General features: G+C 29.9%; 1 long non-coding RNA gene across 2 annotated transcripts; it reads right to left on the reverse strand.

The window, feature by feature from the left end:
* Window positions 1-255: 255 nt before the first annotated feature.
* LOC148783062 (uncharacterized) lies at window positions 256-3,928 on the reverse strand. Of its 2 annotated transcripts, none has more exons than XR_016048989.1 (2): window positions 3,797-3,928; window positions 256-607 (listed from the first exon to the last, which is right to left on the reverse strand). It is a non-coding gene; the product is annotated as an uncharacterized LOC148783062 (long non-coding RNA). The 2 variants fall into 2 exon arrangements; XR_016048990.1 differs by lacking the exon at window positions 3,797-3,928 and adding an exon at window positions 933-1,087.
* Window positions 3,929-18,284: the final 14,356 nt, after the last annotated feature.

Below are 18,284 nucleotides of genomic sequence, written 5' to 3' on the forward strand. Positions count from 1 at the left end.
AAAGAGAGTGCATGAGACTACGTTTCTAATTTTACAGTAAAGTTTAAGAGAGACTAAGAACTAAGATTCCAATTTGTAAAGAGAGTGCCTACGGTTCTAAATTCTAAAGGAGCCAAGGAGGGAATAACATTGCAATCCAATAGAGAATAAATTAGGATTTCAGTGTTCTACTGAACGAGTATACGGAAGAGAGAGTGTCATGTGAAATCAAGATTTGTGTTACCCATATGTATTTTTTAATAGAAAACAGATGTATTTCAAAATATTTGATACAATTTTTTGATTACCTGACTTCTTAGCTTATTGTTTAATTAATTACAATGGCGTTGTTACTACTTGCACTCAGCACTCAAATACTGCTACTAATACTACTTCTACAACTATTTGACTATCCTAACAATCACTACGAAGAATTCTAACAATAGTAATGATGATATGATCCGAATAACAATAACAAATGAGATATGTGGTGATATCATGAGAGAAGCTATGTAATTGTTGTAATCTGCAACGGCCGAAGCAAAGTTGACACCATGTAACCTTTGTTCAATATTCGATTCTTTTTTTAGAACACCTGATATAGTGTTTCATATACCCATCAGATCATCTGAAAAAGAAAAAAACTACCATTCATTATTGAATTATACCAAGTTCTAGTTCTATTTGGTGCATAGTATATTACTCAGTTATTGACCATCCAATCTCGAAAACAAGTGGTAGAGATTTGATGGAAACTATACTTGCTTAGGTTTCGCCATTAAATAAAATGTTAAATCGCAACCATCAGTTATGGACCATTGGTGTTATGTGTTCCTATGTATTGTGGACACTATAGTTTATAGCATACATGTACAAGAAAAAGAAATTGACAAATTCATGCAAAAAGTAAAAAGAAATAAATAGTTAAAATATATAAAATTATCAATCTTTACCTATAAAATTGATAAGGAATCTGGTATCTTTCTCGTGGGACGATAACCATCAAAGTGGCAGGAGTTTAGAGGGATGTATTGTGGTTGTTTTCATGTCATGTGATGTATACTCCTAATCGCATCACCATCACTAATACTACGATATCACGTATATTTCTAAAAATATGCATCCATTAGCATGTATACCAATATTAGATATATATAGACCACTGAAAAAATTTGAAACCTAATTAAATGTTCAATCCTATTAGAAAATTTAAAGCCTAAACATTTAAAACCTAAACAGTTCTACTTAGGAAAGTGAGAGTCTATCTCGGCAATTAGAGTCATATTAGGACATTGCAAGCGATTAGTGCGTCTGTAAGAGAAATTCTCGTGTATTTATACTTCTTTATATTTCAAGGCATAGAAAATACATTAGAAAATCAATAGATAATTGAGGGATAATCCTTAATCATAAAGATTAAGGATTTCAAAATCGAAAGATAAACTTTAATCGAGAGATAATGATTAATCTTAAATATGATAAAAAAACAAACAGGTATGCCACCTCAAGCTTGATCAACTAGTAATGTTCAAACTAACCAAAGCAACGTATTCAACTCAAAAAGGAAATAAAAAAAGGCAAAAAAAAAAAAGAAAAAGAAAAAAAGATTTCCATATAAGAGGATGAAAAAGCAAATAGTCAAGATCTTTATTTTTTACATAAAATTAGGTTCCAGACACTTAAACCGTAAAAGAATTGAAAGAGATTAAATGAGAGAAGATTTTCTTTTGATTTTTGGTGAATAAAAATACCAATTAACCTCTTTTTTAGAATAAAAAGGGAGAAAACTGACAATTAGGATTGGATTAGGACTGATATAGATAACAATGGAAAAGGAATTGAAGGAGTCTAAGTAAAAATCAGAATTTGGGAGAGATGAGATGTTATTGTTTATAAAGGATTTGAGTGTTTGGAATTTTAGCCACTATAGAACTAAGAAAAAAACTTAAAAAAAAAGTGAAAATATTTTCATACTCTCTATTTTTAAGTTTCATTTCACGGGATATCAAAGATTTTAAAAGATATCTTAGGGCATAAAAATTGTATATTTTATTTCTTCTAACCCCCGAGCTAATTTAAACCTGTTTTTTTAACTCAAACAAATCTAAAAAGACATGTCTTTTTTAAAAACCATCCTCCCAAACTTCTAAAGAGAAAAAAGGGTTTCATGGAGGTGAGCATAAAAATTGTATATTTTATTTTTTCTAACCCCTGAGCTAATTTATATTTGTTTTTTTAAGCCAAATAAATCTAAAAAGACATGTTTTTTCTAAAAGTCATCTTCCCAAACTTCTAGAGAGAGAAAAGGGTTTTATGAAGGTGAGAGATTGTTGGGAGAAAGAAAAAGAAAAGTTTGAAGTATATAAACGAAGAGAGAGAAATGATTGGGTTTAGAAAGAGCACGTTTTTTTCACATTTGTTTAGGTTAAAAAATAAGTTTAAAGTGGTTAGGGGTTAGAAGATATGTTTTGAAACCTTGGTTTTATCGATAAATAAAACTTAAAATTAGAAAATATGGATATATTTTCCCAAAAAATAATGTTGAAGAAAAAAAATGAGTTAGATGAAAAATAATAGGTATTTCAATAATAATTTTACATCTAGCGTACCATCCCATTAGCAGCAAGATTTTAAAATTTTAGAAAATGGTAAAGATGAAAGATTATGTGCTCACTCCTAACGGCGCAACCCAATGTAGGAGAATTGGACCCCAAATATTAGGATGTAAATTCGAAAAAAGAAAAAGGAAAAATTATACTCTATAAATAACTTTAAGCTAGTAAGAATTCAAAAGTTAAGAAAGAGTCGTCCATTACTTTTACTTTAAATATTAAAACTAAAGAAATTAGAATGAATTAGAAATTTCTATTTCTCCGAATGCTAAGAAAATTTATTTCTTAATAACTCCATTATTCAATGAAATATCCCACTTCAAGCCTTATGCTACCTTAGAAGAAAATCACTATTTAACTAAATGAATTCTAAGTTATTTCCTGAAAATATATAATCAAAGCTTATAAGTCTTAGTTTCCGAATCTCGGGTAGTAGTTGGTATTTCTTTTGACCCTAAATACTTTGCTTTTCAAGGAAAAAAAAAAAAAAAAAAATCCTTCCTCAGAATAAATAACTTCCACAAAGTAAGCAAACAGATGCAAGAAGCAGCAAATATTTCAAATTACAATAAATTTGATTCATAAAACTTGACAAAATATTGTTTAGAATTGTACAAGTTCAAGAAAATGTGAAAAACTTTGATGTGATTTTCCTTTTATGTTTGAAAGTATGATAAAGCTGTCAAAAATACTGAACTTCACGTGGACTCATAATAATAATAATATTCTCTCGCAGGATATTTAGATTGTATGGCTCTCCTCTTCCTAAAAATTTTCCACGACCTTGAATGAAATCAAAAAGAAAATCTCATTTGTTATCTTGAAAGTAAAATTTTTTCTATTGCATTCGGTAAGCCTTATTTATTGATAAAAACATGAAGCAATAGGAAAAAACATTATTGGTTAATAATGACAATTAACATTATTAATCAAGTTTCTAATAATCAACGGATAATGATCATAATAGTTTTTTATATATTGCGTTTGAACACAACTTATGATTTTAACAATGTGTTAAAACATTTTTAGTTAATTTTTATATTAAGGAACATTGGCATATTGACCCAATATGAATTTCACTCTAATAAGAAGACAAAGAAAGCTTAATATGGATTGTTGTATCAAATTATTTCTCTATGTTTTTGGACGATGCCTTATTACTAACTAATATGTATAAAGTAAAAGATTATTTAAAATTAATATACCTTTTTAGTCACCTCCAATGCCCTAACATATTTTTTCATCTAATATAATCACCGATCTTTTCAATTAGCTAAATAAACTCATATATAACTTTTAGTTTTGAACGATTTGCCTCACAAAATTAGTTTTTGAATGTTAGCCTCACAAAATTAGCTCGAAGTTATATAGAGAAATATTTGAAAGGCTTATAACAAAAAAAAAAAAAAAAAGTATCACAACATAAATATGTTATTCCAAAACTTGTCACATTAAAAACATATGATTCCAAATCAGGACTCTTAGTCACGCAAAAGGTTTGACAAGTTCATATACCCTATACACTAAAATTTAAACTCTATGTTAGTAAGATTGATATTTGCATCACATTATACTAAAATAAAAAATGTACTTGCACAAAATAAAAACAATAGTCAAAATCAGCAATAAGGGAAATAGAATTAGACATCATGAAAAGTTATTTTTCAAAAAATTGAGTACGGCAACAGGTGTGAAAGATTATTAAGAAGCATAATGTAAAGGGTGCGCTTTGTATAGAGCTGAGGCTCTAAACAATAAAAATAAAGCACATCTTCAAATAATGTCTAGAAATGTAGTTTTAATACTGAAAATCTTTGTGATGGCCTTAAAATATATTTATATTTTTAATTATAAAATTTAAAGCTTAAAAAATAGTATAGATCGAGTAGATCTATGAAAACTTGAAATTTTTGAAAATTGATGGTCCAAAAATGCGTTACAAGATGTACTATTTTCAAAACTTGAAATCCATTTTTTTTTATCATGTCCATGCAACTTGATGTGGAGATGATCAATTTGAAGTATTTAGGCATCAAAACAACATCTTCTAATGAATTTTTTTAGGTGGGCTCTAATTTGATTGTTTAGAGCTTCGGCTCTATATAAATTTTTTTCCTCAGGTAAACGTGGTTCACTGTACCATTGCCTAGCTTAGAAATTTTAGTCCCGGCGGTGGTGTGAGAGATTTAAGTAATATAAAAGTGATTCACTCCTACATTTGCCCCATTACAAGTTAGAATCATATTTTTTAAGGACATTAGTCAATAAAAAAAACGGACGTGGTTTCCATAAGGTTGCAACCTTAAACAATCCAATTAAGGTGCACCTTCAAATTTGATCATAACATATAATTTTGATGTAAATTATTTTTAGGATCATCTCAAAATCTATTTTCATATCTAATTATAAAATTTAAAACTCCAAAAATGGTTAAAAGCAAGTAGATCTATAGAAGTATGAAAATTTTAATAATGGATGGTTTAGATAATGTGTTGCAAGACGCATTATTTATGTGACTCAAAATCCCTTTTTCTTTCATAATCATATACATCTCGATATCGAGATGCTCAATTAGAAGGTTTTTCAACATTAAAATAATATTTTTTAATCGATTTTTTAGTACATCCGTAGTTCTACATTTTAAGGTTGCAACCTATTTTTTTCATTAAAAAAAACTAAAAATATAAAAATATTAACCTCCCAATCTACACAATCCATATCATCATTTCCCTGACAGAACCAGCCAATTAAAGAATCCGCTTACCGTCTTAGGTAGAACCAGCCCATTCTAGATTCTAACTAAGACGCAAACCGGTCCAATCAATTCTTTTTTCCATATCGGTTATTTCTGATCCGAGTTGACGTTTTTTTCTTTTCATGTAGGTTTTGAACGGTAAAAATGAAGATCCGAAATTTCGATTTCCATGACATCGCCAAAAGATGTCATGATGAAGCCATAGTGACCGAAGAATGTCGACGTAATTGGGCCCTAAAACATTGAAAAGTATGCCTCAGTCCCAAAAACGACGCTTCCTTCCTTTCCATGCGACGGCCACCACAAATTGGTATTCGACACTATATTATTTTCCCTAACTCTTCCTTTTGACTTTTATTCTTTAACAACACATAATAATGCTTTTTTTTTTATTTTCACAAATTGGTATTCGACACTATATTATTTTCCCTAACTTTTCCTTTGACTTTTATTCTTTAACAACCCATAATAATGTTTTTTTTTTTTTGAGAATATGGAATTCTTCTTCTATAACCATCCCCATTTTGTTAGGTTATTGTCCCATCAAAGCCATTCTCAATGTTTGATTATAAGGCAATCAAACCACCCCCAAGGTTGATCTTCAGAGGAGTGAGCCTGAGAACACACGCAAATAGCCATCACTGTCATTTAGTATTTTCCAGTGTTTCGGAAGTCGGATTCAGGCTATATAACTTATTAGGTGTTGGATTTCAATTTATTTTTTTTTATTTGGGCGATTTCAGAGTCAGACTGAACAATATTTAGAAAAAAGATCAGAGATATGTGGCTGTGTGCTTGTGTTCTACTGGTCACCCCTCTGAGGTGCCGAAAAAGGGCAATATCAACAATTCACTAGGCAAAAGTAAGCATATCTTATAAAAAAATGATTTTATAGTGTGATCTTGTTTTGGTATGCAAAAGGGAATCGTATACTAAAAAACCATTTATCAAGTAGATTTGAAATCTATTGGATAAGAATGTGTCATAGAGAACATATTTTTTAAATATTTTCTGACTTAATCATTTAATTTCATATATGACATTAAAAATGATTGTGACCTACATGTATAAAACATCGATAAACTTATTTTTTACTTTTACCTATAACATCGTGTAACCCCATTTTGAAAAAGGCTAGTCACATATGATGGTGACCTCAAGATTCACAAACCTTTAAATGTATGGTTAAAATGCTATGCCTTGTGATTTTCGAACATCCCGTGTGGATAGTACAATCTTGCTGGTCCTCAAACTTTTGAACGTGACATATCCCTCATCTATGGCAAATAACTTTAGGGCAATTTTCACCATTTGCCTATTAGAAATACAAGAACAAGTAACAGAGCTTTAATGATTTCAAAAGTACCAGTGCCTTGTATGATAGCTTTCCATTTGACCTAAATTAGCGAAGCGCCCGTATAGCATGCTCTCAGGGGAGTAGACTATACAGCAACTCCCTGAGGCAAAAGATATAATTTTTATTTGAATTATTAGGAATTAATAATAATTAGATGATTATTATCAAATAGACAAATAGATTTTAAAAATTATTGAGAATTAATAATAATTAGATGATTATTATCAAATAAACAAATAGATTTTAAGTTTTTTAATACTTAGATCTCGTCATCTGATAATTGGATGTTGCTAGTTCAATTTCAGGGAATTTTTTTTTAAAGTACATAGAACACATACTTTGGAAATTTTCTTATTTGACGTTGATCTATACATTCAAGAGATTACATCCCTAAATTGAGGCGTCTTGAAACTATTTCTAGCTTAAAATTATCGTAGGGAGGAAATATACAGTATACGCCCTTAGGAGCAGCATATCTTTAAGCATTTGAGAATGAACACTAGACGTAGAGATCGATCAAAAAGATGCTGTCCACGTCACAGTGGTGTCCTAAGGCGGCACACGAACCTTTAAAAGGATTGAGGTTTTTTTTTTAAAACACGAACCTTTAAAAGGATTGAGGTTTTTTTTTTAAAAAAAAAGGATAGCTACAACTATATCATTATCATCATCAAAACTTTATCCCAATTATTTGGCGTCGGCGTACTCATGTAGTTATATGTAATTTTTTATTTTAATTATTTATATTATTTTTGTTAATTTAATTTTTTGGGTGCCCAAAATCCTTAATCAAGCTCTCAAGAAATAAAAATATATGTATTTTAAAAATAAATTGACTAAAATACTTTTAAAATAAGTACAAATATTTTGATCAATTTAATTTTTGTATATTACTTTCTTTTTGGTGCAAGTGTGGCACAAATAGCTTCAAATTTTATTGTCAATACAATTAGTGGCCATTCATATTTTGCGCTTTTGACTTGAATGGGTGCCTTAATAAAACAGTGGTATGAATGAAAACAAACCAGTATTCATAAAATCGAAGCGGAACGGTTAACTGAACATGGGCTAAGTAGCGGTTTAATTGGCCTAACCAGTAAACCGGCTGATTCAACCACTCTAACCAAACAAGTCTCGGGCAGTAAAAAAAATGCTGAATAAATAAATAAATCTACTAAAATATGAAAAACATAATGATTAAAAGAAAACACATTCAAATGAAATTGAAAATTAATGAAAAAAATTGATTTCAAAGGATCGATTTGTGCCTAGGTATATTTTTTAATTTTTTTGAAAAATATGGAAAAATATAAAAGTGAGTATTAATGATCAAAACAATTTTTAACTTTTACCATAATGTAAAAAGAATATTCAAAAATATATTACAAATCAAATTCCTTTTATATATATATATATATATATATATATATATATATATGAATTTTTTCTTTTTAAATACCAGTTGATCATCAAAACCGCCCAAAACTGAAATCGGTCCGTGGTCGGCCGATTTTGATCTAACCAGATGATTAACGGTTGGATCGCCTCGTTTTTCCAACAGTGCAACAAACACTTTAAGAGTTAAGAGTCATCTTACTCCTAATTGCAAATGTGAATAAGCCAAAATATCACATGCTTCTACACACCACATTCAAGTTTATCCACATGTATTTTTGGGATATTAAATTTTGGGATGTAACTACCTCAAACTAGTCACCAACCTCAAATAACAAAAAAAATTATAGTATATGTGCCTGAAAATTTAATAAAATTATAACATATGTGCCTGAAAATTTAATGTTTCAAGATTGAATGGAGACCATCTAATTTTGTTATATTTTTTCCTAAATACTCATTTAGTGATATAGTTTAGAGAGACACTATATCAAATTTTAACGTAGTGGGTGACTATTTCAATTTTGATATAGTTTCTCTTTTTAAATATTTTTAAGTAGTTTCTCTCTCTATAATATGATATAGTTTTTCTCTCAAATGTTAATATCCTCTCTCTTTCTAAAAGCTAAAATTTGAGATAATTTTTTTAAAATTTTTTTACAATAATTCCTTTTCTAAAAAAATTTATGTGCTTTCTCTCTCTAAAATTCGATATAGTTACTCTCTTAAATTTTAAGATGCTCTCTCTATAAAACTTCAAGTTTGAGATAGTTTCTCTCCCTAAAATTTTGAAATAGTTTCTCTCTTTAAAATTTGACATAGTGTCTCTCTAAACTTTGATATACTTTCTCTCTATAAAGTTTAAAATTTGAGTCTCTTTAAAACTTAAATTTTGAAATAGTTTCTCTCTCTAAATCCTTTTGAGCTAGTTTATCTCTCTAAAAATTTCATGCACTTTCTCCATTTAAAATTTGATATAGCTTATCTATCGAAAAATTTAATATACTTTTTCTCTCTAAAACATAAATTTTGTGATAGTTTCTCGCTCCAAAAAAATTTGAGATAGTTTCTCTAAAAACTTTTAGGTAGTTTTTCTCTCTAAAATTTGATAAAATTTCTATTTCTAAAATTTTAATATATTTTCTCTTTCTAAAATTCAAAATTCGAGATAGTCTCTCTCTATCAAAATCCGAGATAGCTTCTCTCTCTAAAAAATGAGATATTTCTCTCTCTAATTTTTTTTTTTAATTGTATCTCTTCTAAAATTTATAATAGTTTATATCTAAAAGTTTAATAGTACTTTCTCTCTCTACAATTTTAAGAATACTTTCTCTCTCTAAAACTTAATATTTGATATAGTTTCTCTCTCTAAAAATGTTTGAGATAATTTTTATTTCCAAAACTTCTTAGGTACTCTCTCTAAATTTTGATATAGTTTCTTCTCTAAAAATTAGAATATGAGATTATTTCTCTCTCTAAAATTTTTGAAATAGTTTCTCTCTCTAAATAATTGAGATAGATTCACTCTCTAAAAATTTGCATGTATTTTCTCTCTTTAAAATATGATAGTTTCTCTCTAAAACTTAAAATTGGTGATAGTTTTTCTCTCTAAAATTTTGATCTCTCTCTAAAATTTTGTGATAGTTTCTTTCTAAAAAATTTTGGTATTTTTTCTAAAGTTTTAACATACTTTCTCTATCTAAAATTTTAACATACACTCTCTCTAAAAGTTAAAATTTATGATTGTTTCTCTCTCTAAAATTTTGAGATAGTTCATCTCTCTAAAAAATTTGGTATTGTCTCTCTCTAAAATTTTAACATATTTTCTCTTTCTAAAAGAAAGAGAGTATGTAGTTTTTCTCTCTAGAAATTTTGAGATAATTTCTCTTTAAAATATTTAGGCAGTTTCTCTCTCTAAAATATTCATACCTACCAACTGCTCCCTATGTTTCGGGTCTAGGGAGCCAATGAGTGAAAACCATGGGCCTTGAAAATGCAGAAAAACATATTTTTGTGTGGAAATGAAATCATGGAAAAGTAAGTCTTATTTCCATGATTTTGATAGTCCTGATTTTAAATATCCTAGTCATTAAATAATCTAAAGGGTAGATTTTGACAATATTCAAGATATTAGAAATCCATGCCTTAAAATCTATATACCCAAATAAGCCCTAAGAGTCTACTAAACAATCAAAATAGAGCCCACTTCAAAAAATTTATTAGAAGAGGTTTTTGATGCCCAAATGTCCTCAAGTTTATCATCTTGACATCAAAATGCATAGACATTAGAAAAAAATGGATTTCAAGGTTTGAAAATAATACATCTTGTAACGCATTTTTGGACCGTCATTTTTCAAGATTTTCAAGTTTTTATAAATCTGCTCTATTTATATTATTTTTAAAACTTTAAATTTTACAATTCGAGATGAAAATATATTTTAAGGCTATCGTAAAGATTTTTGGTATGGAAACTACATTTCTCCATCTTGATGGGTTTTAGTCGGGTTTGGTTAATGAATATGCTGTCGATTGTTTAAATAAAGCTTTTAACTACTATTTTTCTTGATATTTTTGTAAATTCATGGAGAATTTGGAGTAGTTTCTTTTCCGGTTTTTTTCCGGATCATTGAGAAATATTAATTTCTAAAATTAATATTATAAATATTTCCGTGAGAGCATTCTCCCACCTTTTCCATTCCCAAAAAAGGTAAATTATAAGAAAAAATATCCACTACAGTAACTTTATAACGTACAAAAAATCACATTATAACAAATAAAATTTATGAAAATTTTCCAATTCAATAGGTAAAATTTATGGGATTTTTCCAATCCAAAATGAGGGAAATGTATTTCCCAGGTTTCTTTCTTGCCAAATTTCAAACAGTAGATGTATTTCCCAAGTTGCCAATAATGTATTTCTGTTGAGAATATATTTATAGGTACCCAAATAGCCCAATGTTGGATATCAATATAAGTGTCAAAGATGCCATTCTCCAAAAATTGATCTTTCACAAAATTTAATTTGCATATAGAGTAACGTGCATTACTAAGATAAAAGAAATGCATAACAGAAAGCCAGCTGAATTTTTGCTTGATTTCTTTGACCAGATGCTTCAGAATTCGTTTGGGAATTAATTTTGAATAATATCATTATTCACTGCTCTAATGAAAAAGATATGCTTCCGTATCATCTTTTCTCCCCCTTCACTCGGAATAACTTATTCAATAGCATCTGCATCAAGCACTCTATTTATTCGCATTTGTATCAAGTACTTTATTTGTTTGCATTTGTATCAAGTACTTTATTTGTTCTGAAATAGTGATAGATCTTTGTAACACAACATAAATAACAATGTCAATAACATTGCTTTTTTTGTTTTTATTTTTATGCTTGTTAATATTTTCGTGTAAACTAATTAATGGATGAGATAATTATAACAATAATGACAAAAACGCAATACATGAGATTAAAGGAAAAAAGGGTAGTGTTTGGAGCTAGACCAAACTCATAACAAATCACATAAATGGTTAAAAATTTCACTTATTTGAGAAGGTTGCAAGACTTGAGAAGGTTGCAAGAGTGAGTTAGTTAGGATTTAGAAAAAATCACATAAATGGTTAAAAATGTTCACTTATTTGAGAAGGTTGTAAGACTTGAAAAGGTTGCAAGACTGAATTAGTTAGGATTTAGAATGAGAGGATGGAAAGTGAATTAAAAGAGTATGAAAACGATGAACAAAAATGGAAAAAATGGATGTAAAATAAAACGGTAAAAGTATATATCTTTTAATCTAATTTTTTTTGGATCCACCTAAGAATCATTAGATGGCTATATTTATAAAATAAAGCAAATAGATTTTGAGTTCTTCCATACGATATTTTCATGAAATATTGGATAGCTCTGTTTGAATCTTTAGCCCTTATTTGAACTTTTTATTTATTTATTTATTTTATTTTTTTATGTTGGTTGTCATTTAAAATTTTGTTAACTTGGGTCTTACCCAAGGGCGCAACATACTCTATTGTAACATACACTATTATCCTGCAGAATCGGCAAGCCTTTTCAAATTTGTAAACCATGTTTAATGCTTAAAAAAGAAATTCCAGAGAAAAAAAAAAGGTGTAGATTATTAGGATGTTGAAAATTATGTGAGGAATAAGGTTTTGATTAAAAAACATAGTACATGAAACCACGGTTCTAATTTTGTAGAGAGTTTGGGAGCGATTAGGGACTCAGGTTCTAATTTACAAAGAGAATGCCCGAGTTTGGGGTTCTCCAATCTCATGGAAAATAAATTAGGATTCCACGATCCTATTGGGAGAGTTGTTTCAAATCTGTAGAGAACATTATTTTCTAATAGAAAAGGGGATTTACTTACTGTTTCAATTGCTTAACTTTTTAACTTTTTTGTTTAATTAATTACGATGATTTTACTGCTTTCACAAAAATTATAATTACTGCTATTAATACTACTTCTATCACCGTCGTAACCATCATTCCCAAGGATTCTAATAATGGTGCTGATGACAAAAATGATGATGAGAATAACAATAATAAGGAGGTAGGCAGTAATACCATAGTAGAAGTCATGTAATTGTCGTAACCAGGATTTGAAAACTCGGCGAGTCGAACCGATCTCGCCCGGTTAAACTCGAAAATCGGCAGACCTCATGCCGGTTCCACTACAATACCCAGAATCGCCCGTGTCTAGAAAGAACCGGGCGATTCCCAATAGTGAATTGTCGAGTCTCAACAGTGAATATGGGCTGTACAGTGTTCTTCACGATTTTTATGGTTTTTTGTCATTTTCTTATCATTTTTCATCTTTTTCAACTTTATAATCGAATCTTGCAGGCTTTATTTTAAATTTTTCAGCCATTTTAGTCAATAAAAGGTAGTAAAAATCACCGATTTTGATCAAAAAAATTTAGATATGTGAAGAACCCTAAAAAAGTTTTAGGGTTCTGCCATTTGTTTGATTTTAAGCAAAATATAGCATCATTTTGTGTAAAATCTGAGGGTTATTGATCGTAAGAGTATTGTTCAGAAGTTTTTGTTCATAATTTATGAGTATTTTGGACGAATACATATCAAATATGAATTTGAAGCCACGGGTGCACGAAAATCAGGTAAGAACTGCGATTTTTTTTTTTCCCGCCATTCTATCAAATTCACTCAATATTTTGTAAATTAATATGTTAAATTTATAGGATTTTGATTCGTTATAGTGTTGTTTATCATTACATGTATTCAATTTGATTTTATTTATTCAATTTAAGCTTGATTTTTTAGAAAAAAAGACTGATGTCTGTGAAGAAAAAATAGACTGCGTTTTTTTTTTTCCCTCCATTCTATCAATTTCACTCAATATTTTGTAAATAATGTGTTAAATGTATAGGGTTTTGATTCGTTTTAGTATTGTTTATCATCACATGTATTCAATTTGATTTTATTTATTTAATTTGATCTTGATTTTTGAGAAAAAAAGATTGATGTCTGTGAAGAAAAATAGACTGTGTTTTTTTTTTTTTTTCCCGTCATTCTATCAAATTTACTCAATATTTTACAAATAATGTGTTAAATTTATAGGGTTTTGATTCGTTATAGTGTTGTTTATCATCACATATATTCAATTTGATCTGATTTATTCAATTTGAGCTTGATTTTTGAGATTGAATGACTGATGTCTGTGAAGAACTGCGTTTTTTTTTTTTCCTCAATTCAATCGCTTTTATTTAATATTTTGATAATAATGTGTTAATATTATAGGGCTTTGATTCTTTATAGCGTTTGTTTATCAAAACATGTATTCAATTTGATGTAATTTATTCGATTTGAGGCGGATTTTTGAGTTGGAATGACTGATGTTAGGTGGGTCTGTGAAGAACTGCGGTTTTTTTTTTTTTTTTTCATGATCAATTTTTTTGAAAAATCGAGATTTTTCGAAAAATTGTGACCAGTTTTTTATTATATTGAGGAATTAAACAATATTTTTAATTTTTATTGTTAAATTTTTAGTTCAAAAAATTGCATGTTGATATAGTATTTATGCAAAAAAATACATGTTATTATATTTTTAATGCAAATTTGTAGTTTTTAATTTGTTGTTAATGCAAAAAAAGATATTAACAAATACATGCTATTAAACTGTATTATATTTTTAATACAATTTTGCATTAAAAATGTATTTTTTATTTTTTAAATTTTTAATGCAAAAAATACATGTTGCTAAATTGTATTATCAAGAGGAATTAAAGTGAATATCATTGTAAAAAAATCGTGGCATGTATGATAATTATATTATCTTGCATTTTTTAATTTTATTATTAAATTTTAAATTAAAAAAATGTATGTTCTTGATAATTGATGTAGCCATGTTTGGAGCTTGCATTTTTTATTATCTTGCATATTTGTAATTGAGATATAAGACTATTTGTGATTATTTTAATTGAGTTGGGATTGGGCCCACTATATCATTTTAAATTTTATTTGTAGCATTGTGAATGACTATATCATTTGTAAATGTTTTTTGTGTCAAATATACGTGTAGTGGCATTATGGATGACTATATTATTGTAATTTTTTCTTGATTATAAGTGTGACTTATACAGATTTTTTTTAATCTAGAATGTTGCATAAATATTTTTTTTTTCTCAGTAGGAACGAATTCATATTTGTCGAAATGAAGATTTGTGACAAGTCCATATGTATTGCCATTGTGAATTACTATACCATTGTAAATATATTTTTTCTTGATACTATATCAATGTAAATGTTTTGTTCTATATGTAGTGGCTGATTTAGGCTATTTTTATCTATAATGTTGCATAAATAAATTATTTTTCCCAGTAGGAACTAAATTATTTTTGTCAATAGAAATATTTTGTATTAACAAAAAATATAACTTCATGAACTACCCCTACATATTATCACTACACATGGTGATTATTTTTCATGTTGAACTGTCAGATTAATTTTTCACCTTTTGCATATTAAAATAGTTGAACCATGACAAGATCTGCAGAAGACCCTGCATGGCAACATGGGGTTAGAATTGATCCCAACAAAAAAAACAAAATTATTTGTAATTACTGCCAAAGAGTGATAAGTAGTAGGGTACATAGGTTCAAACAACACTTAGCAGGGGTTAAGAGAGATGTTTCTGCGTGCAATAGTGTCCATAATAATGTAAGAAAGCAGATATCGACATTTCTCAAGGATACCAAAGGTAAAAAAATTTGCAAAGCAGAGGATGTATGATGAGATAACTAGTTTATATACGCCATCAATCGGAAATGATCCAGAAGAGCAATATAATAATGACTTGGAGATGGCCACAAGAATGAGTTTACAGGAAACATACTAGAGGGAACGTAGGTTTAGAATGCCTGGTGGTTATGACATGGGCATGCATGGTGGTCTTAGCTCAGACATGCACGGCGGGGCCAGCTCGAGCATGTATGGCGGGCCCAGCTTAAATATGTATGGAGGGGTTGGTGGCAATATGTATTAAGAGAAATCAAACGTTGAAGAAATTATTTCTAACTTATCTAGGAGTGCCAGTATTGCAGGTCATGGTCGTATAGACCCATTTCTCTCAAAGCCTAAGTCAAAACAGATGCACGGTGAAAGGTACGAGAAACTTGTTGGGCAGATATGTTGATAAATAGTTCTACGATAAAGGGATCCCCTTTGATGTAGCCAATAGTCCATATTTTCCACCTATGGTCAACGCAATCTAGAGAGCCGGGCCCGAGGTAAAACCCCCGACGGCATATGAGCTCAGTGAGGCCAATATTGGATGAAGAGCTGGAGGAAGTTAGAAAGTGGATTAAAGAATATAAACAAAGTTGGCCAAGAATAGGTATTACTCTCATGAGTGATGGTTGGCTGAATAAAGTTAGCAAAAATGAGTTTTTATCCTTCTTGGCCTATTCCCCAAAAAATATAGTTTTTTTGTCTAGCAAAGACGTATTAGGGATGAAGAAGGATGCAAACTTCTTCGTACGATTATATGATCAGATAGTGGAGGAGGTGGGAAATAAGCATGTAGTTCAGTTTATTACGAATAATGTGCGTGCATGTGTTTCTGTGGGCATCAAGTTGATGGATAAGAGGTAGTATTTAGTATGGAACCCGTGTGCTGCACACAGCATTGATCTTATGTTAGAGGAGGTCGGTGAGATCAAAATTGTGAATGAGACTCTACAAGAAGCGAGGTTGGTATCAAGATTTATATATAACCATTTTAAATTTTTTTTTTTGTTCAGAGAACAGTCTAAGAAAAAAAAGATAATCAGGCCTGTCATAACTTGCTTTGCGACATATTATTTGATTGTGGACTTGAATATGAAGGAGCATTAAAGAGATTTTTTATCAGTAAAGAGTGGTTAAATGACCGCCTCTCGAAGTCCAGTACTGGGCTAAAAGTGGACGGTATAGTTTCAAATAGGAGGTTCTGGTCTCGATGTTCCAATATCGTAGAGGCCACTGCCCCTTTGGTCACAATGTTAAGAATAGTGGATGCTGACAAGAAAGCTACCATGGGCATCCTTTATGAAGGTATCGAGAGGGCCAAATCAGCTATTGGGGAGAAGTGTAGATTTGCTAGTAAAGTGATCGAGATTATAGAAAGAAGGTGGAACACCAAATTTGGACGTCCAATTCATTATGCATGTAAATATATATTTATATCATTAGAATGTTTCATTCTAAATTATTTTTTAAAAAAATTTTAAATGACATTTCTCTATCTATATATTTTCTAGGTTACTACTTCAACCCAAAATTTTTCTATTTGACATCTGAACATCCCCACAAGATTATGGAAGGGGTCAGATATATTATTGTCAGGTTGGAAAGAAGCCATCGAAACCAGGTAACAGCAATACAAGAGGTATTATTTAATATTTGGGTAAAACCTTGATTGAGTTGTTATATTTGTGAGGAATAATGCGTTAAAACGAAATATTTTGTTTTAGCTTGCTATGTATAGGGATGTTATAGGATATTTCGGAACTAGACTTGCCAGGACTTCTCGAACTAAGATGAATCCAAGTTATCCCCTAACTAATATTTTGTTCATTTATATATTAATCTTATGAATTGTTATTGCCCTTACAATACTTTTTGTATTTTAATCCAGCTAAATGGTGGGAGATATATGGTAGTGATGCACCTCACCTAAAGAGGATAACAATCAAGGTGCTCTCCCAGACATGTCATGCTACTGGTTATGAGCGAAACTGAAGTACGTTCCAATGGTTACATACTATTAGGAGGAATCGACTCGCTTCAAAGAAGCTTAATAAATTAGTCTAAGTTCATTACAACTTAAACCTCCGAGAGAGACAAATAAGAAGGAAGCTTGAAGACTATGAGCCGATAGACTTAGACACAATATTTGTCACAGACACAGTAGAACAATGGGTAGTAGAAGAAGATGAGCCAGTGTTGCACAAGAGAGCATTCCTTGAAGCTATCGGTGAGGAAGATCTTGAAGAAGGTAATGAGCAGCATGAAAGCGAAAGCAGCCCGCCAACATAACCACAATTCGTCGAAGATGTCGGTGATATTGCACCTAATGAGGGAGAATGGAAGGGGGTCTAAGGGAAAATGAGAGAAATGATGATTCTGAGGCCACCCAATCCTAGCCAAATTATTCACATATCGAGTCTCAACAACAAGAGGGTAGGGATGAGCATGATAGTGTAGGTGAGCATAAAGGATGGACAAGCTTCGGGGATTTTGGATTAGAACCACAACAAAACAATAACACTCAGGGATTTGGGTGTAGTCAGGTGTCCACTAATTTGGATAATTCGTTTTTAGAACGAGTCAATGAATTGTCACGCGAATTCAATCAATGGCACCAGCGTGACCAAGATGAAGAACGACGTCATCTGTCATTTTATTTTTAGATCATATGTTACGAATTGTATGCTTTATTGTAGTCCATGTATGATGATATACTTAATCCATGATAATTTTATGTTTATCCTTTTGTGTGATGTAAATTAAATGGTAAATAGTAGTTCACGTAGGGAAAGAACATATCAATATTCGTATATTCATGTAAAAAATGAAAATTCTTAATCGAGATTCTTATTGAATTTCTAAAAAACAACATTTATAATGAATTTTAATAATTTTTTCGGATTTTTTTTTAGGTTTAATCTGACCGAT

This window comes from Amborella trichopoda, chromosome 2 (assembly GCF_054954075.1).
Source record: "Amborella trichopoda isolate Santa Cruz 75 chromosome 2, AtrichopodaSantaCruz75HAP2 v2.0, whole genome shotgun sequence".
NCBI classification, from domain to species: Eukaryota; Viridiplantae; Streptophyta; class Magnoliopsida; order Amborellales; family Amborellaceae; genus Amborella; species Amborella trichopoda.